Source organism: Erinaceus europaeus, chromosome 2, assembly GCF_950295315.1.
Source record: "Erinaceus europaeus chromosome 2, mEriEur2.1, whole genome shotgun sequence".
NCBI classification, from domain to species: Eukaryota; Metazoa; Chordata; class Mammalia; order Eulipotyphla; family Erinaceidae; genus Erinaceus; species Erinaceus europaeus.
In genome coordinates this window covers 174,993,673-175,015,189 of record NC_080163.1, presented here as the reverse complement: position 1 = coordinate 175,015,189, position 21,517 = coordinate 174,993,673, and the positions used below count along the sequence as shown (strand labels likewise).

At 41.7% G+C, this 21,517-nt stretch overlaps 1 long non-coding RNA gene and 1 other non-coding gene across 3 annotated transcripts in view; both read right to left on the bottom strand.

Moving 5' to 3' along the window:
* The window catches only part of LOC132537021 (uncharacterized), a 200,318-nt gene that overhangs the window by 42,473 nt on the left and 136,328 nt on the right, over nucleotides 1-21,517 (bottom strand). The gene's annotated exons all lie outside the window — the stretch shown is intronic.
* Nucleotides 6,475-6,582, bottom strand: LOC132537262 (U6 spliceosomal RNA). Its single transcript, XR_009548723.1, has one exon. It is a non-coding gene; the product is annotated as a U6 spliceosomal RNA (small nuclear RNA).

Below are 21,517 nucleotides of genomic sequence, written 5' to 3'. Positions count from 1 at the left end.
ACATATATAACCATGTGCAAGGTTCTGGGTTCAAAGCCCTGCTCTACACCTACAAGAGGGACACTTCCCAAGCAGTGAACCAGGTCTTTCTTCCTTTTTCTCTCCATCTTTCTCAATTTCTGTTTCCTATTCAATCAAATAGAAAGAAAGAAAAGTAAATCTAACAAAACAATGTGTCTAAATGGTCCTGCTAAATTATTGCTAGCCAATTAAATTTTTATACTTATTTATTTTCCCTTTTCTTGCCCTTGTTTTTGACTGTTGTTCTAGTTATTATTGTTGTCGCAATTGATGTCGGCTTTGTTATATAGGACAGAGAGAAATGGAGAAAGGAGGGGGAAGACAGATAGAGGGAGAGAAAGATAGACGCCTGCAGACCTGCTTCACCGCCTATGAAGCAACCCCCTGCAGGTGGGGATCCAGGTGCTCCAACCAGGAACCTTACACTGGTCCTTGTGCTTTGCGCCATGTGTGCTTAACCCGATGTGCTACCACTAGGCCCGGAAATTTGATTCCTTAATAAATCAAAGATACAGTAAGCACATTCAGTAATATTACCTTAATATTTTGGACTTCATATCCTACCCTGTGGTCAGTGACACTATTCTGGGTGAAATTGTAGGTCTGAATTCTTTCTGACTGGGTTCTTGTTCCAACCTGTGCAGACATAGAAAGGAATTCACATTTTAACATAATTACTATCTTTACTACAATGGAAAAGGCACCCGCAAATTCTTTTCTAAGGATTTCTACTTCTGAAGGTCAGGCACATACATTGACAAAGAGCAAGAGTGGCAGGAATTTAATTGTTTAAGACTCTTGTTATCTCAGGTTTACTTACGGAGTAAGAGTGTTTTGTTTTGTTTTTTTTTCTTCCTACACTACAAATCCACTGCTCCTGGAGGCCATCCCCCTCCCACGCCTTTTGTTGTTCTTTTTGTTTATCATTGTTGCTGGATAGGACAGAGAAATTGAGGGTGGGGGGGAGACAAGGAGTAGGAGAGAAAGACAGACACCTGCAGACCTGCTTCACCACTTGTGAAGTGACATCCCTGCGGGTCGGGAGCTCAAACTGGGATCCCAACCCCTATCCTTGAGTTTTGTGCCATGTGCACTTAACCCGCTCGCTGCACTACCACCCAGCCCCCAATAGTGCTTCTTCAGTAGTTCCAATTCCAATCAAAGCCAAATTATCAGTGGTCTGGGAGGAAGAGGCAGAGTGGATAAATTACAGGATTCTCAGGCATGAGGTCCCAAGTTCAATCCCCAGTGCCACATATACCAGAGTAACGTGCAGATCCTCCCTGCTCCTCTCTCTCTCATTAATGAATAAATAAGACCTTTAGGACAAAACAAAACTATCTCTGAAGATGGGTAGGTTACACCATGGAAGAAATTAGAGCTTCTAAATTTTAGGTCCTGAGTCCAATCCCAAACATGCATATGCTAGAGTGCTGCTTCTGAGCCTCTCAACCCCCTTCTGTAATTCATGAAATTAAAATAATTAAAAAACTATATTTTACCCTCATCAGTCTGTTCTCCAGCAAGTTTACTAATGTGTTAACTCAAATTTCTTCCTCAAGCTATTTCTATTCAGGATTTGTATCATAACTGTCTAAAGAGAAAATTGGTTTAAAGGTCATTTTTATGAAATTTTTATGGAAATTAAGATACTTTCAAGTTTTAAAATAAAACATATTATTAGAAAAATTTATTACAACTCCCTGTGGGTTCAGAAATAAATAGCTCTGCCAAAACCATACTGCAAAGTATAAGGACCAGCGGAAGGATCCTGGTTCTAGCCCCAGCTCCCTGGACCTGCAGCAAAGGTACTTCACAAGCAGTGAAGCAGGTCTGCAGGTATCTGTCTTTCTCTCCCCTCTCTGTCTTCCCCTGCTATCTCCATTACTCTCTGTCCTATCCAACAACAACAACATCAATAACTACAACAGTGTTAAACAAGGGCAACTAAAAAGGGAAAATAAATTAATTCATTTAAAAACACCATACTGTAATATTTTCTACTGAGAGAGTCTAAGGTCGAGGGTCAGGAAAGGGTTTTTCCCCCACTTCATTTTTCTCTATTTCCTAGATTTTGAATTACATATGTATGTAGTTTTATTCAAATGTATAAGTTCTACTAAAGTGTATGTATCATTTAAATAAGCAAAGTATGTATGCTCTTGTTCTCTTCAGATTGTATAAATCTTTTGCCTCTTAAGTAAGCAAAGTATCATAATATTTTAAATTATAAAAAATAAAGGCTGCCGCTGTCTGGGAGGTTGTGCAGTGGATAAAGCTTTGGGGTTCTTATGTGTGAGGTCTCAAGATTGATCTCCGGCATCAGATTTGTCAGAGTGATGCTGCGGTTCTCCTTCTTCCTCTCCCCTAATTTTATCACTAATAAATAAATCTTTAAAAACAAAAGTAAAACCTGAATGGGGTTGAAAGAGAATTTTGGGGTTGGAAGGCCAAAACAGCCATGTTTTTGAGTTATTTGCAGTAAAACTTGTAGCATTTTAGGAAAAGTGGGTTGCATAACAGTAAGCATTATAATAACTGTCACAAGTCACTTTGATTTAGATATCTTAGTTTTCCCTACTTTTGGCCGTTCCACTTTCCTACCCTTGTTTTAGCCTGCAGTAGTGTAAATGAGTGCAAATGATATATTAATCCCTTGCCTGAGATGGTCTCAGATTGCAGAGGAGCATCAGTAGGTAGACTTGAAGCTAGGAATTTGGATTTCCAAACCACTACTTCTTAGCAACCCTCTTCTGGCACAGACACAGAGAGCCTAAACATTCAAGTTATTTCTTATTCACAGCGGAGTATATTTTCTCTATGTCCTGAGATATTTTTACTTGGTCAAGAATAATGAAAAAACATTTTTAATATAAAGAAACCTTTTTAAAAGTTTTTTTTCTTTTTGCTTGGTAAGAGAGAAACAGAGATGGAAAGGGGAGATAGAGTGGAAAAAGAAAGTGAGACACATTAAGATAGTGTTTCACTGCTTGTGAAGCTTCCGCCTGCAAGTGGGGATCAGGGGCTTGAACCTTGGTCCTCTCACACTATATAACATGTGCCTCACAAAGTGACCTTTAAAAAAAGATGTATATATTGATGTATTTTAGTACACCAGAGTTTCATACTTACATAATTCTACTGTAGCCAACAGTTATTTTCTCCTTTTAAATTTAAAATGAAAAAATGGGGTCCAGGAGGTGGTGTAAGCAGTGGAGTGCACATGTAACAATGCACAAGGACTAAGGTTCAAGCCCAAGATCCAACCAGCTGAGGAGAAGCTTCACAAGTGGTGAGGCAGCGCTGCAGGTGTCTCTCTGTGTCTCCCCCTCTACATCTTCTTTTCCCTCTCAATTTCTATCCAGGAAATAATTAATGAATAAAATATACATGGGGCCAGCTGTGGTGCATCTGGTTAAGCACACAAATTACAGTGCATAAGGAACCAGGTTCAAGACCTTGGTCCCCAGCTGCAGGGGGTAGGGGAAGCTTCACAAGTGGTAAAGCAAGGCTGTAGGTGGTTCTCTGTCTCTCTCCTGTTCTATCTCCCCTCCCCTCCCTATTTCTCTGTCTCTGTCCAATTATAAATAAATATATTAATATATATAAAAGAAATTTGACTTTAAAAATGAAATAGAAAAAGTGGGAGAAAGAGCATGTGAGAAACATCACAGTACCTGCCATCATGCCTGGTGCTCCCATGTTGTGTTAGGGCTCAACACCAGGTCTGCAAGCATGGTGATGTGATGTGCACTCTATTGGGAGAGCAAGCTCTGGACCCCTTCGTTTATTTATTTTTATGGATAGAGCACCACTCAGAACTTCTGTATGCTGGGGATCAATCTTGGGGCCTTATGCATGTGCAGTATGCAATTTACCAATAAGCTACCTCTCAGTTCAATGCTTACAATTTTGAGATAAAGACCTAAGCACAGATCTACTATCCACTGAACTTGGCTTGCTGTGTCTGTGTTACTGTTCAGTGGTGCCAGGAATCAAGCCCAGGGACTCCCATATGTAAGGCATGTGCAGAATGACTCTTCGAACAGTTGTTAAGTGATTCTAATAAATAAATCTTATCTGCAGTGTCCTGAGAGGTGGTGCAGTGAATAAGACATTGGACTCTCAAGCATGAAGTGCTGAGTTTAATCTCTGGCATTCCATAGGTCACAGTGATGCTCTGGTTCTTCCCTCACACCTTCTCATTAATAAATCTTTTTTTTTCCTTTCCATTTTGTTGCACTTGTTGTTTTATAATTATTATGGTTATTATTATTGTTATTGATGTCATTGTGGATAGGACAGACAGAAATTGAGAGAGGAGGGGAAGATAGAGGGTGAGAGAAAGATAAGACATCTGCAAACCTGATTCACCACTTATGAAGAGACAACCTGCAGGTGGGGAGCCAGGAACTCAACCCAGGTTCCTTGCACCAATCCTTGTGATTTGCATCACCTGCACTCAACCTCCTGCACTACCACCTGACCCCCACCTTTCTTTTTTTCTTTTATTTATTTTCTTTTATTTTATTTCTTTTATTTTTATTTATTATTTCTTTTATTTACCTGTCGACACGACTTTCTCTATAATCTTCTGGTAAAGCCTATCTGGAAGCACATGCAGAGCGATTTCTTTGTTTTTTTTATCTGGGAGCGTCCTTGCTGGCATTCAACTACAAGCCCTGGAAAATTACCAAGACCAAAGACAGATGGGAGTTCCCACAAGGCAAACTAAAACAGAACCAAGATATTTAAGACAAGCAAACATGAATCAGGAAATTACTACAAAAGGTTAAGAACATTTTAGATTTAAGAGGCTTTAGAATTGATACCTAAGGGAGGCAGAAGGTAGCACAGTGGGCTAAGCCCATATGGCACAAAGAGCAAGGACCGTTTAGGATCCTGGTTCAAGCCCCCTGCTCCCCACCTGCAGTGGAGTCACTTCACAGGTAGTAAAGCAGGTCTGCAGGTGTCTCTCTGTCTCTATTCCTCTCTATCTCCCCCTTCTCTCTCAATTTCTCTTTGTCGCTATCCAATAACAACAAAAAAAAAAGAAAGAAAGAAAAGAAATGATACATAGATTGCTATATGGAAAACTGGGAATTGTTATGCAAATACAAACTATTGTATTTAATGTGGAATGTAAAACATTAATTCCCCAATAAAGAAATTAAAAAGAAAAAGAGAGAAAGAAAGGAAGAAATGATACCTAGCTTAAGATGTAATAACTGTTAACTCACCTGTAAAGAAGGAAGCTTCACAGGCGGTTAAGCAGTGCTGTTGGTGTCTTTCTCTCTACCTCCCCCTACGATCTCAGTTTCTCTGTCTTTATTCAATAAACAAGTAAAGTAAAATAAATCTTGAAAAAATACTTGTAAATGGTTGCTCTGATACTGATATCTTGAGGTGTTTCCTATATGAAGGCTGAATGTAGCAACACCTATTGATGAGGATGATTCTTTCTCCAAGTTCTGCCTCCCAATCCCACCCCAGCACATTCATTTACTTTAAAAGATCAACATACAGCAGGGTATTGTGACCCAAATGTAGATACACACATTGTCTGTCTCAAGGAGAACTAAGTCAGCTTGACCCACTTCAATCATCAATACAGAGATGTTGAAAATAACATGTTTATATAGAGAGACCAATGCAAAGAAGCTACCCAGTGTCTTAAAAAAATTATAGTGACTGTTCTTTCCTTTGCCTTGGTTCTAAATTTGTTGAATTTGGATTTTAAATGGGCCTGGCCTACTGTTGAGTCCAGTTACCCACCTAAATCTAGGTGCAGGTTGTCTGTTTCTTAAAAAGAAAACATAGCATAGCATGTGGCTGGGGGTCTGATCCTGCACACTGCAAGTGAAAACACAGGCAGGCAATGGGCGGGACTCCTTGCATAGAGGAGCAGTGCTTTGCATGTCTCCCTCTCTTAAAGGATACAGAATGGAGACTGGCAGGGAGGCCTCTCAGCTGTCCCATGCAGGTGCAAGGTTCTGGGTGGGATTGATCCCCAGGCACAATATTTGAGAAAAAATTTTAAAAAGACTTTGTATTATTTAAAAGATTTACAGTTAAGAGAACAATATTACCATGATTTTATTCAAAAAAGCCAATCTGCAGTCCTGGAGGCTGGCAGAGTGGTTGGAGTTTTGGACTCAAGCATGAGGTCCTGAATTCTACCTCCAGCATCACATGTTCCAGACTGATGCTATAGTGTTTTTCCTCTCTCTCTCTCTCTCTCTCTCTCTCCTCCCTTTCTCCCTCACTGATTAATAAATCTTTTAAAAGAGCTTCAGCATATGTAGAACCAGAGTTCAGACAGACCTGGGATCCCACACATACAAATCCAGATCTCTTGCCACTGAACCGCCTCCCAGGTTGCATTAACTGGCTCTTTAAAAGATTATAATTATTTATATGTGTGTACATATATTTTATAATCCTTTTTTTGAAAAAAATATGGTATGCCTCATGAATCTGTGTGTAATCCTTGAGCAGGGGCCATGCTAATCTTCTCTGTTATCATGCCACTTTTAGTATATGTACTACGGAAGCTAGGACTATATTATAATCTCATTTAAAAAGTGTTAAGAGATGGAGACAGTTGGAGTCAGGCAGTGGCACAGTGGGTTAAGCGCACATGGCGCAAAGCTCATGGACCAGAGGAAAGATCGCGGTTCTAGCCCCTGGCTCCCCACCTGCCCGGGAGTCCCTTCACAGGTGGTGAAGCAGGTCTGCAGGTGTCTGTCTTTCTCTCCCCCTCTATGTCTTCCCCTCTTCTCTCCATTTCTCTCTGTCCTATCCAACAACAACGACATTAATCACCACACAATGTTAAGCAACAAGGGCAACAAAATGGAAAAATAAATAAAAATAAAAAAGAGTTGAAAAGAATAGACAAGAAAAAAAAAAGAAAGGGAGACAATGAGACCTTGGTGGCAACACAACAACAAAAATAAAATAACCTATTTATACTCTAGAATTGCAGAATGGCTAGGGCAATGGCTCTGTATGAATTAAGTCCTGAATTCAATCCCCAGATTTGCATGTGCCATAGTCATGCTCTGCTTCTCTTTTTTGTATTAATAAATAACATTTTTCCTTTTTTTAATTTCTTTTTTTTTTTTTTTTTAAAAACCGCGGTTCCTGCCCGGTTCCTACCCAGCTCCAACATCGGCTGCTGCCTGGCTCTGTGGGGCTCCTAGTGCAGCTCCCACCTGCCAGCATCCTGGCTGCCCCATTGTGTGAGTAGGCAGACTGCAGACTCCCCAGGACTGTCCCCACAGACACAAGAACCCCAGGCAACCCCTGCCCACCCCCCACCACACACGGAGCCCTGCCAGGCCCAGGCCACCGGGACGAGGGGGGTTGGGGGTGGGTGTTGGCAGTGCCCTCCAGGACCAGCAGGTTGCAAAGTGCCAGACCTTCAGCCCAGACCCAATCCACAGCCCAGGCCCAGGGCTCAACAAGGGTTGGAGCCAGCTGGCTTGGGGCACCCCTCTGAAATGCATGTCTCTTCTGAGAGAGACAGAGGCAGAGAAAACACTTCAGTTCTAGTAGTGCGAGGAGACCCCCAGCCTGGACCCGCACCCCGTGCCCCAGCCTCCTTCACCCTAATTTGGGAGCTTGGCTCGCCATGTTTCCTCAGACCAAACTCGAAGTTCAGGATTCCAAACAGCCGTCCCCGAGGACCTCCTCGTGGGCCACACCTAGAGGAAGGACAGCGGGTGCACATTTCGGCTGGGCAGACACACGGAAAGTTTTCTGGGCCTGGCTGCTCCTGAAGCCAGGTCGGTGGGTTCCGGGGTCCCCTCCTGCCAGGGCGTTTGGGGTGCTCGGGAGGCGCACTGCCTGGACTCCAGCTGCGCTTGCGGGTCCTCACCCTCCGGGCACTTGGAGCCACCAGCACTGACATGCTGGGTGAGGCCCAGGGACCTAGGACCCCTCTCCCGGCAGGAAGGAAAGGGAAGGCCAGCTGCCCAGACTCTCCAGCGGGGTCCATACGCTCGCGCTCACGGAAGCCAAAAGCAGCACGATCTGGGGGCGCGCAGCCACCCTTCCAGGGTGTCCCTGCCAGGGGTGCGGGGTCTGGGGGCTCGCGGACACCTCCCCTGGGTGCGCCCCTGCCGGGGGTGCGCATGGCTCCATCTTGGGGAGTGCCCTGCTCAAGGCCGCTGGGTGCTGGAAGTTTGGGGGGGTGCGCAGCCACCTCTAAGGGGTGCGCCTGTCCCGGGGTACTGGGTCCGGGGGCGCTGGCCCCTCTGCGGCTGTACCCCAACTTCGCCCCTCACTCCACCCAGCACCTTCCCAGGCAGGCACAACAACCCATCCTTCAAGGGCACAGGAACCAGGGGCCACTTACTTGGAATTGGAGGAATCTCACTAGATGGGCTCCAGCACTATGGACCTGGCCACTGGCTGCTGTCTGGCACAGCACCTTGGGGAGTCCCCAGCAGTACTTCCACACGGGGCCTCCGCACAGTTCTTGCTGGGTGCTCAGGGCGCAGGGCCGAGGCCCCAGCGCTGGGGCTTATGGGTGCGACACAACGTGGCATGGCTCAATGCTGCCTGGGGGTGATGCGATGCTATGCTACTCAATGTGACGGGGCGACAGGGTCTTAGGGCGCGGGCCTCAGGGCTCCATGGTGCTCCTGTGGATGCAGCTGGGACAAAGGGAAGAAGAGAAGAATGGAAGACAGGGTGAGAGAAAGATAGACACCTGCAGACCTGCTTCACTGCCTATCTTTCTCTCCCCCTCTCTGTCTTCCCCTCCTCTCTCCATTTTTCTCTGTCCTATCCAACTACAAGGACATCAATAACAACAATAATAACTACAACAATAACAACAAGGGTAACAAAAGGGAAAATAAATATTTTAAAAATTAAAAAATAAAAATATTTTTATTATCTTTGTTTATTGGATAGTAACAGAAGAAATCAAAAAGGAAATGGGAAGTAAAGAGGGAGAAGAGAGAGAAAGAGAGAGAGAAACCTGCAGCACTGCTTCACCATTCACAAATCTTTTCCTCTGCAGGTGTGGTGGGGACTCAAATCCAAAATAAATTTTAAGAATCTAACTCAACTCATTTTGTGTTGATGGTGTTAGGGTTTAGAGACAGACTTAAGTTTGAATAAAATCTAGAGACAGGATGTAAAGTTCAAAATCTCAGAGCCAGAAAAAGAAATAGGGCTTTGCCCAGACCCATCCCTGCTACCTGCAGGATGAGATTGCCTGAGAGGAGGACAAACCAGTAGGAATATAATATCCCTTTGGAATATATATCCCATGGAATATAATATCCTTTTGGAATATATATCCCTTTGGAATACAACTAAAATAGGCCTACTAGCTAGCTTCAAAATGGAGACCCCAAATCTTCATCTGCAATATTCCAGCCTTTAGGTTCATGATGGGTCAACAATTTGTTTGGCTTTATATATTAACTCTTTTTTCAGCCACCAGGTTTCAGATGCTACCAAGATGCCTACCAGACTTCCCTGGTCGGACGACTCCACCAATGTGTCCTGGAGCCCCACTTCCCCAGAGCTCTGCCCAACTAGGGAAAGAGAAAGACAGGCTGAAAGTATGGATCCACCTGTAAACACCCATGTTCAGCATGGAAGCAGTTACAGAAGCCAGACCTTCTACATTCTGCACACCATAATGTCCCTAAGTCCATACACCCAGAGGGATAAAGAATAAGAAAGCTTTCAGGAGGGGATGGCATGCAGAGTTCTGGTGGTGGGAATTGTACCCCTCTTATGCTATGGCCTTGTCAATGTTTCCATTTTATAAATAAAACTTTAAAAAAGAATAGCGGGGTTCCCGGAACATGGTGGACTGAGAAGCTGCTAGTGGCTTGAGCTCTGACCACATTGTCTGGAAATGGTAGGATTTTCTGCCTTCAGTACGCCAGTCAATAAGGGGTCCTAACTTAATTTGGGTTAAAAATAGAGTAGAAAAAAAGGAAAAAAATTTTTTCTTTTAAATTATTATTCCCAAAGCGAACCTCCTCCCCCTCACCCCCCCATAACCAATCCCGGGGGACCACCTCCTAGCAGGCTCCTCTGCTGAGCTTCTTTCTTTACCAAGATTCCTGTCCCACCAGGGAGTACCATTCATTCTAAGTCTATTCCCTTCTGAAACCTCTGGCCTTTTTTCTTTCTAAGTAGCCACCCCTCCCCCACATAGATAATTAAATAATAAAAAATAAACAAATAAAAAACTCTTTCCTTTAACTGCTCTTTTATTACTGTTCTTTTTCTTGTCTTTTCTCTCTCTCTCTCTCTCTCTCTCTCTCTCTCTCTTTGTGGCTTCCAAAGCCACAGGCCCCATCTCCCACATCACCAAACAGTGTGCTTTCACTGAATTCACTGATACACATTTGGGAATTATTTTTGGGATGAAATCTGACTCAGAGTGGACTCTCACTATGAGTATCTCTGATCAACTTCCCTTCCTCCTTTAGCTACCCCTAGAATATACAGTGGATAATAGATTTGTATAACTGTCTATCCCAGCTATCCTTGTCTAGTCCTGAGGTTTTTTTTATTATTTTTTTTCTTCTTCTTTCTTAACAATCAGCTACCTCTGCTCACGAGGTTTGAGGTAATCTGGGACAGGGTGTTTTTTTTACCCTGCTCTATTTTATTATTAATATTATGTAAAGGCATATATCTTCCCCCCCTTTAGGTTGATCAGAATTAACTCTTAGGGTATCTTTCATTGCTAGGGTAGTGGGCATCTTATCTATTGTGGGAGGAACTTGTCTCATTACTCCTACCTCCTCTACAGACTCTCGCCTTCCTCCTCCTAGCTAATTAAAAAAATTAAATCAAAAGTAAAGTAATCAAAAAAACTTTCCTTTCACTGCTCTTTAATTACAGCTCTTTTTTATCTTTTCTCTTTTCTCTCTCTTGTTTCTTTTTTTATCTTGTCATGCACTTCTTCCTTCCTTCTTCTTTGCCTTTATGAATTTGTGAATTATTTTGGGGAAGAAATCTGACTCAGAGTGGACTCTCTATGTGTCTATCTCTGCTCTAGTTCCCTTTCCCCTCTTGTTACCCCTAGAATATACAGTGGATAGTAGATTTGCATAACTGTCTATTGTTGCTATCCCTTTTTTTTTTACTCTTTCTTCTTCACTGGGATTTGGTTACTATTTTTTCACAGACTGGAGATATTGTTTGGCTAACTGGTAGTGATTAAACTGCTTCAATACTTGCTACAGTTGCTATTGTAATTCCTGAGGTTGGTGAGTGAAATTGTCATAAAGGTATTTAGTACAGTGTTAATTGTACTGAAGACACAACAAAAGATGAATAACAGAGCATAAAAAAAGAAACACATTAAAAATGGGTAGATCAAAAACAAATAAAACTGCTACTCCAATGAATGAAGACAAGAGCCCAGAAGAAACTACAAATCAGCCAGAAGTAACCATAGATAAGAAAAGGATACAAGCAATAATAAACTTATTAATGACAGAAATGAAAACAACTTTGGAGGAAAGGAATGGCACTATTCGGAAAACAAGTTGAGACCCCTAAGGAAAATACTGATTATCTTGAGGCAATTAGAGAACTGAAACCTCAAATAGCTCTAATGAAGAAAGAAGCTGAGGCAAGGGAAAGCAGAATAACAGAAGCAGAAAACAGAATTAGTCAGACAGAGGATAAGTTAGAGAAAAATAACAAAGAGGTGAAAGAGCTCAAAAAGAGACTGAGAGACACTGGAAACAACAACAGAGACATATGGGATGATCTCTAAAGAAGTAACATTCCTTTAATTGGCCTGCCAGAGGAAGAAAGAGAGGAAGGGGAAGCAAACATTCTAGAGGAAATAATAGAAGAAAACTTCCCAGACCTGAATAACAGAAAGGACATCGAGATTCAAGAGGCCCAGAGAGTTCCAAACAGATACAACCCAGACTTGAAGACACTAAGACACATCATAGTCACTATGAGAATAATTAAGGATAAACAAAGGATCCTGAAGGCTGCAAGAGAGAAACAATAAGTCACATACAGGGGAAATGCCATAAGATTATCTGCAGACTTCTCCAATCAAACTCTAAAAGCCAGAAGAGAATGGCAAGATATCTATCGAGCCCTGAATGAAAAAGGGTTTCAACCAAGGATAATATATCCTGATAGACTTTCATTCAAACTAGATGGAGGGATCAAAACCTTCTTAGACAAACAACAGTGAAAGGAGCCAACCATCACCAAGCCGGCCCTGAAAGAGGTTCTAAAAGACCTCTTATAAACAAGAACATCACTATAAATACTTGCAATATATCAGAGCAAACAAAAATTTTTATTTGAACAATGGCACTACAATACATTAAATCCATAATATCAATAAATGTCAATGGTTTAAACTCACCCATCAAAAGGCACAGAGTGGGGGGATGGATCAGAAAGCATAATCCAACCATATGCTGCTTGCAAGAATCACATCTGTCACAACAAGATAAACACAGACTTAAAGTGAAAGGATGGAAAACTATCATACAGGCTAATGGACTACAAAAAAGGGCAGGAACAGCCATTCTCATCTCAGACACTATAGATTTTAGGTTAAAAAAGTAACAAAAGATAGGCAAGGACATTACATAATGATTAGAGGATCAATCAGCCAAGAAGACATAACAATTATTAACATCTATGCACCCAGTGAGGGGCCATCTAAATACGTCAAGCGCTTACTGAAAGAATTTCAATAATACATCAATAATAATACAGTAATACCCCACTCTCACACTTAGACAGATCAACAAAGCAGAGAACCAACAAAGATACAAGAGAATTGAATGAAGAGATAGACAGACTAGACCTCTTGGACATTTTCAGAGTCCTTCACCCCAAAAAACTGGCATACACCTTCTTTTCAAATCCACATAATACATACTCAAGGATAGACCACATATTAGGCCACAAAGACAGCATCAATAAATTCAAGAGCATCAAAATCATGCCACGTATCTTTCAGACCACAGTGGAGTAAAACTAACATTTAACAACAAACAGAAGATTATTAAAAGTCACAGAAGTTGGAAACTAAACAACATTCTCCTTAAAACTTTCAGGAAACAGTTAGTACCCATACTTCTTAAGCTTTTCCATAAGATTGAAGAAACAGGTATACTCCCTTCCACCTTCTATGAAGCCAACATCACCCTGATACCAAAAGCTGATAGGGACAGAACAAAAAAGGAAAACTACAGACCAATATCTCTGATGAACATAGATGCCAAAATATTAAACAAGATCTTTGCTAAGATTTGCTAATGAGCTGAACTTGGATGGGAAAGGATGGGAAATTGAAAAACATAGTAAATATTAAAAAGAAATGTTTCTGAGTGGAGCCAGACATGTTCATTCCTACTAGAACCTGGTTTAAAAATGACAAGCTGAGAGCGGACCCCAGAGAGCCCTGAGCAGCCCCAGCGCCACCGCCTCCTAGTTACCATCACACCCTGGGAGGAGCTGCAGCTGCAGCAGCTGGCCCCAGTCACCATCATGGCAACCATGAGCAGAGTGGCCTAGACCCAGCAGCCACAGGCCGCCCCCGCCCTCAGCACCACAGACACCAAGCCTGGTGCCACGGGTAGTGGCACAGGGAGCGGCTGCCCAGGCAGCCTCACATCAGTGGCGCCTGCTGGCAGGGACAAGAAGATCAAGGCAATGAAGGTTATGGGAACAGTAAAATGGTCAATGTAAGGAGCAGATATGGTTTCAACAACAGGAATGAGCTGAAGACCTTAAGTGCTTGCTTTTTGCCCCTTGACCAGATAACCAGAACTATCTGCATTATCTATGCAGCAAGGGGTTTTTTATTATTTTTACCTAAAGATGTCTCTTTTTGGTAATGTGAAACATGTTTTTTTTTTTTTTTAAAAAAAAAGGCCTGGTTTTTCTCAATACACCTTTAAAGGTTTTTAAATTGTTTCATATCTGGTCAAGTTGAGATTTTTAAGAACCTCATTTTGAATTTGTAATAAAAGTTTACAACTTGATTTTTTCAAAAAATAAAAGGCAACAAGCTGCAAGCATCTGTTAATAAAGGTCTTAAATTAAAAAAAAAAATGACGAGCCATCTTCTGTTTCCCGAGGAGAAGACTGCAAAAGAGACCTTGGTTTTACATTTTTACTAAATTTGCCATATAAACATTTAATTATATATAGTTGAATTAATTTAAAAATCTACTTTAATCTTAAATATGCTAAGTATAGAAACTAAAAATCATGTATTAAGAATCACACTATGAATCCCAAAGTATGTGTTTTCACATTTATTGAAAATATTTTATTAAAGATGTCCAGAGGGGAGTCAGCACCATAGCAGTCTAGCAAAAACCAAACAATGCATACATAACATTACTGACTTCCGTTGATGCTTCAAAACAATAGCAATTAAAAAGTTATAGCACTGTAACAAAACCAATTTATAGACCAACAAAACGAAATTGAAATTCCATAAATAAACCCCTATGTGTGTACTAATAAAGGACTAAAACCTTTACAGTGGGGGGAAAGAAGGCCTCTTCAATAGCTGATACTGGGTAGTCAATTGCAGAAAAATGAATCTGCACCAGCCTTTAACACCATATGCCAAATTAACTCAAAATGGACCAAAGACCTTGTTGTTAGAACTGAGACTAAAAAATATAGAGAAGAAAACATTGGTGAAACACATCCACAATTTAACATCAGGCTCTATATGGAGACTCATCACACTATGGGTAAGCAAAACTAAAACAAGGTTAAATTACTGGGACTATATCAAATTTAACAGCTTCTACACATTAAAAGAAAACTTCACACACACACACACACACACACACACACACACACACACACACACACACACACACACATAAAGGTAACCCAGAAATTGGGAGAAGATACCTGGATGTCACAAAACTGACAAGAGACTGATCACAAATGACAATAAATCAATCATATGACTCAACAATAACAACAAAACAATTAAACCCATTATTCAATCACTAATAAAAATAGGAAAAAAAACAAGCAATGTTCCTCCCTCACCAAGTGTATAGAGAACATGTTTTCTTTAGTATTTTTGTTAAGCTAGCTAGGCTAAACTCTTTTCTAAATATACTACAGAATGAATGTGGAGCTTCAGAAAGTTACTAAGAAGGTAGCTAGCAGATAGTGTGCTTCTGTGTTTTTATAGATTTTTTTCTCTTGCTTTCTTTAAATTAGTGATTTAATAATGATTAAGAAGATTGTGGGATAAGAGGAGTACAATCCCATACAATTCCAGTCACCAGAGTTCCCTATACCCTCCCCTCCACTGGAAGGTTGCCTAATCCTTATCCCTCTGGGAGAATGGACAAAAGATTTCTTCTTTTTGCCTCCAGGCATAATTATAGCTGGGGCTTGGTGCCTGCACTACAGTCCACTGCTCCTGGAGGTCATTATTTCCCATTCTTTTGTCCTAGTTGTTACTGCTGTGGTTATTGTTGCCATTGCTATTGCTGTTGGATAGGACAGAGAGAAACAGAGAGGACAGGAAGACAGAGACTGAAAAGGAGAGCAACACCTACAGTCCTGCTTCACCACTTGTGAAGTGACCCCCCCCCACAGGTGGGGATCCAGGGGTTCCAACCAGGATCCTTAGGCCAGTCTTTGCACCTTGTACTGTGTGCACATAATCCACTGCACTACCGCCAGGCCCTGAATTTGCTTTATATTTATATAAATCTTATATATATATATATACATATATGTATAACACTTGTTAATTATTTACAAGATGCCTTCAAATTCTTCTATTAAATTTTTATTTATTCATTTATCCTTTTGTTGCCCTTGTTGTTTCAAGTTCTTAATAATAACTGACCCTATTATTAATATTCTCAAATGTGTACAAAGAGAGGAAAGGCTACGTAACTAAGAAAGACTACTAACCTCAGTCCAGAAACATTTTTTTCATTCTGGGACTATATCAATTCACATCTAGACCATCCCCAAACAGCAGTGTTGTTTCCTCTGATGTCTGCACATTGGCTTCCATATAGAGTCTACAAGGATATGTACACTGAATTGTTACTGTTTACCTATTTGCTACAGATTTAAAGATTCTTTTAACTTCTTTTTTTAAATATTTATTCCCTTTTGTTGCCCTTGTTTAATTGTTGTAGTTACTATTGTTGTTGTTATTGTTGCCTTTGTTGGATAGGACAGAGAAATAGAGAGAGGAGGGAAAGACAGAGAGGGGAGAGAAAGATAGACACCTGCAGACCTATTTCACAGCCCGTGAAGCAACTCCACTGTAGGTGGGGAGTTGGGGGCTCAAACCGGGATCCTTAGGCCAGTCCTTGTGCTTTGTGCCATGTGTGCTAAACCCACTGGGCTACCGCCCAACTCCAAGATTCTTTAAATGTGCTTTTTAAAAATATATATGTTTTTTATTTTCCCTTTTTTGCCCTGGTTCATTTTTATTGTTGCAGTTATTACTGTAATTATTGATGTCGTCATTGTTAAAAATGACAGAGAGAAATGGACAGAGGAGGGGAAGACAGCGGGGGTGGGGATAAAGATAGACACCTGCAGACCTGCTTCACCATCTGTGAAGGACTCCCCTGCAGGTGGGGAACCTGGGCCTCGAACAGGGATCCTTAGGCCGGTCCTTGTGCTTCGTGCCACCTGCGTTTAACCTGCTGCACTACCGCCCAGCTCCTCCAGATTCTTTTAACTTTTTTCTCTCAACATCATTGTTTATTTTTTTTTTTACGTTCTGTGTTTTGTTTTCCTCACTAGGGTTATTTCTGGGTATTGGTGCCTGCACAAGGAATCTATCATATTTTACATATGAATTTGCTTTTGTTACAAAAGGCTTGGTTACAAAATCCTGCGCCTGGTAGTGCCTTGCTTAGCAACCACCCCTAAAAAAGCCCCGCGCGCTAGCTGGCACTTGGAGAGCAGGGCATCAGCCACCCCCTGATGGTGCACGCCTTCCCCCCACCCCAGTAGCTGCAGCCGAGGCCACCCTGCACCAGCGACCCCACACCTCTCCTTTCCCGCAGGTCCCAGAGAGCGTCACCACAGGGAATTGACCAGGGAGGTTGGGGGGGTGCAATGTGCTGCCACCGCCACCGCCACCGCCACCACCACCGCCACCACCACCACCACCACCACAACCACCACCGCGGCTGCCCCTCCGGTGCCAGAATCCGAGTCCCAGTCAGCATGTAGCCCTCTTGCTGGACAGCCCCTCCATGGGTCTCCCGGCTACTGGGCTCACAGGGCCGAGGAGGGACCGTCCGTCGCACCTCCGCGGCACCCCACTAGGCGCCCTCCCTGTGTTAGGGTCCGGTAATCCACAGAAATCACCAAGAGACCAGAGCGATGTAAAATCAACAGAGTCTTTATTAGCTGGCGCCAGGGAGGAACACACTGAGCCACCACGCAGTGGTGGTCAGAAATGCTTGACCCCCTCTATAGTTTCTATTGAGATTATATAGGGTTTAGGGCAGGGGGGCTACGTGACAAGCATCGTGTTAGTTTAGTTAAAAAAAAGTGTTCCCAAGCCATAGCAGGAGGAAGCAGGGGGGTAGGGGTTGCGACTTTTGGTTTCTTCCCTTCTGCCTGGTCAGCAGGATGTTGCAGGTTGGGGAGTTGCCTTTGTTAAGCAGGACATGCTGCGGTGGGTAGGAAGCTAAGTCGTCAAGCAGACGCTGTGCTGTGCTCCTACTCATTTGTGAACCTTCAGGTTCTACCAGTATGGTACACATCTGACTGACTGATCCAATGAGCCTTAGAATACAGGTGGCTTTACACTACTGAGAAAATATTAATAAGCCTATGAATACCTATTTGGCACATACCAGTCACCAGAGTTTTGATGTACCTTTCTAAGTCAGAATCTACAGAAAGTCTAAGAGTTGAGTGCAATCAACTTCAGTGTCAGCAAGAGCAGCTCTGCCAATTACATGAACACAATCTGTAATTAGCTAGTGGTCATATTTCTTCAGTGTCTGATTGGTTAAAAACATATCTCTAGCTGCAATTTCAACTGTTAATTTGAATGATAGTGATAATAGCTGTATCACAAGATTAAAGTCAGGACCACCTTACTGACTGGACAGTGGCAATCATAATGAAAACCATACTTTAATATTAGTTAAAGAGTAAAGGCCAGGCCAGGCGGTGCTTCACCAGGTTAAGCGCACATAGTACAAAGTGCAAGGACCTGCACAAGGTTCCCAGTTCAAGCCCCTGGCTCCCCTCCTGAAGGGGGGGTCACTTCACTTCACATCAGCAAAGCTAGTCTGCAGGTGTCTATCTTTTTCTTTTCCTCTCTATCTCCCCCTGCTCTCTCAGTCCTGTCTAATAACAGAAAAAATGCCTGCAGGAGCAGTGGATCCATGGTGCAGGCACTGAGCCCCAGCAACAACACTGGAGGCAAAAAAAAGTAAGAGACAAACGAAACATAAATGCAAATAGTATATAAATACAAGTATTAATCATCTCCAGGGATGAGTTTTAAATTGAAAATGTATTTTAAGATGAGACATTGTATATTCCTAAAATTACCACTCATTGTAAAAACAACATGTAAGCATACCCATATACTTGCAAGGAAGACCTTAAAACTAGAAAATAGAGAGCTAGGCGGTAGCAGTGCAGTGGGTTAAGCACAGATGGTATGAAACGCAAGGACCTGCGTAAGGACCCCAGTTCAAGCCCCCAGCTCCCCACTTATAGGGGAGTTGCTTCACAGTCAGGGAAGTAGGTCTTCAGGTATCTGTCTTTCTCTCCCCCTATCTTCCCCTCCTTTCTTGATTTCTCTCTGTCCTGTGCAGCAGCAACAACAATAGCAATGGCAACAATAAAAATATCAACAACAAGGGCATCAACAAAGGCAGCAAAAATGGGGGAAATGGTTTCCAGAAGCAGTGGATTCACAGCGCAGGCACCGAGCCCCAGCAATAACCCTGGATATATATATCCACATATATTCAAGGTGGGAGAAATAGACAATTTTAGGATGTAGGAAAGATTTGGGAGCAATCCAAAGATGTCATCGTGGGCAGTGAAAGAAATCTTGTTGTGTAAGCTCTCTAGAAAGAGTATCTCATTCATACGGGCACAAGGAAGCCTCTCAAAACCAGACACAGTAACACCTGAGGCAGCATTCCTTTATTAATTATCTGAGTGCTGAAGACAAGGCAGTTCAAGTCAGAAAGCAGCAGATACATAGACTCCGGTTTCCTAAATAACCTGTAGGTGAAATCACTGGGGCTCCCGGGGGTGGGGGGTGTTTAGAAGAGCTGAGTTCTATGGACTGCAAAGACTAGAGACAAAAGTGGTAAATAACCTGAGGTCAAACTCATGCAGTTGAATGAGAAGATAACTGTATCTGTACTGTTGGTAAAATGTCTTCTCTCTGGGGGTCGGGTGGTGGTGCAGTGGGTTAAGCACAGGTGGCGCAAAATGCAAGGACCAGCATAAAGATCCCAGTTCGAGCCCCCGGCTCCCCACCTGCAGGGGAGTCCCCCTTTCTGTCTTCCCCTCCTCTCTCCATTTCTCTCTTTCCTGTCCAACAATGAACAACATCAACAATGGTAATAATAATAACCACAATGAGGCTACAACAACAAGGACAATAAAAAAGTGGGAAAAAATGGCCTCCAGGAGTGGTGGATTCATGGTGCAGGCACCAAGCCCAGCAATAACTCTGGAGGAGGGGGAAAAAATGTCTTCTCTTTAAAAGGCAAGGAAACTAGACTCTGATATTTTTTAAATTGTCAAACAATAAAAAAAAAGTGCTAAGTGCCCTCCAGCGGCAGCTCCTCTCTTAGCATTGGGGGAAAAAATTGTCCTAAACTGAACAACCTTAGTCTTGGCCAACAGCCAAATAGCCAACAGCCCCAAATTCCACAATTATTTTGATTTTTCATAAGGTGATAAATTCACATACATCTTATAGCTATCTATGGATTTTTGTGCATGTGTGTATGTAACTTATAAGGCAGAACATAACCCAACCCATCAGCTCCAAACTCCACAATTATTTTGATTTTTTGTAAAGTGGTAATTTCACATACATCTTATAGGTATCTATGGATTTTTGTGCATGTGTGTATGTAACTTATAAGGCAGAAGATAACCCAACCCAACAGCCCCAAACTCCACAATTATTTTGATTTTTCTTATGGTAGAAAATTTACATACATCTTATAGGTAACTGTGGGTTTTTGTGCATGTCTGTATGTAACTTATAAGGCATAAGATACTTCATTTTGAATCTGAGCTATCTCGGGCAAATAATGAGAATGAAGGGTACTATAAATCAAACAAAGTAAGACTACAACTACATCTCAATTAGTTTTTAGGTCAAATGATATTTTTCATTTAAAATAATTAAGATCACCTAAGGAAATTTCTATAGCTTCATTATTCTGATCCTTAACACATGTAAAATAAAATCAGAAATAGATCACTTTTTTTCATTTAATTACTATTTTTAAAAATCTTGAATAGGGGAGAGGGCATAATGGTTATAAAAAAGACTGATATTTGATATTTTGAGGATTCAAGGTCTAAGTTTCATTTCCTTATCACCTTCATAAGCCAGACCTGAGCAGTCTTTCTCTCTTCATATCTTTCTCTTCATATCTCCACTTATTTATTAAAATAAATTTAATAAATAAGTAAAATCACACTACCAAATCCCCAACATCAAAAAGACCAGAAACAGCAGTTATTGGTGAGGGTATGAAAAAAAAGGATCCCTTATGCAGAGATATGTAAACTGGTCCAGGCTCTAGATAAAGCAAATGGGAAGTTCCTCAAAGTATTGAAAATGAACGGCAGGGTGATGGCACAGCCAGTTGAGAGCACACATTACAGTGCACAAGGACACAGGTTCAGGCTCCTGGCCCCCACCTGCAGGGAGCAAGCTTCACAGGTGGTGAAACATGGCTGAGGGTGTCTCTCTGTCTCTGTCTCCCACTCTACATCCCCCTCCCCTCTCAATTTCTCTCTGTCTCTATGCAGTAATAAAGATTATAAAAAACTTTTAAAAATAAAAATAAATTGTACTTGGTCCTGGATAACATATTCATTTTGATGATGCTAATTCTTCCTATTATTTTTCTACTTCCTTGAATAGTGACTCATAATTTTAAGTATACAAATCTTTCACTTCCTTTGTTAGGTTTATTCCTACATATTCTATTGTTCTTATTGCTATAGTAAAAGGGATTGATTTCTTCTTCTGTTAATTTAGTGTTTCCATAGAGGTATGCCACTGACTTTTATATGTTAATTTTGTAGCCTGACATCTTACAATATTACTTGATAATTTCCAAGAGCTTACTGCTGGATTCTTTAGGGTTTTCTATGAATACTATCATATTATCTGCAAATGGTGAGTGTGTGACTTCCACCATACTAACTGTGGGTTTGTCATAGGTTGGTTTTATTATGTTTTCACCTCAATATTACCAAAAAAATC